This window comes from Tigriopus californicus, chromosome 12 (genome assembly GCF_007210705.1).
Source record: "Tigriopus californicus strain San Diego chromosome 12, Tcal_SD_v2.1, whole genome shotgun sequence".
In the NCBI taxonomy this organism is placed as follows: Eukaryota; Metazoa; Arthropoda; class Copepoda; order Harpacticoida; family Harpacticidae; genus Tigriopus; species Tigriopus californicus.
Window position 1 is genome coordinate 4,703,498 of NC_081451.1, and position 205 is coordinate 4,703,702.

Sequence of the window (205 nt, forward strand, 5' to 3'; positions counted from 1 at the left end):
GGCCGGCTCAATGCATTAGCTTGAAAGTTAGTCAACTGCTATTACGCCAAAATCTCTGAAATTGCTTTTGTTTACTTTTTAACTAACTTGAAATGTTCGAGCGTTTATGTGTTGGAAAAAAGGCCCGTTTAAATGATATCGTCCATGTCTTCACATCGATATATTTGGAGACCATTGTCAGTTTCACGACACTTCAAAATTATCT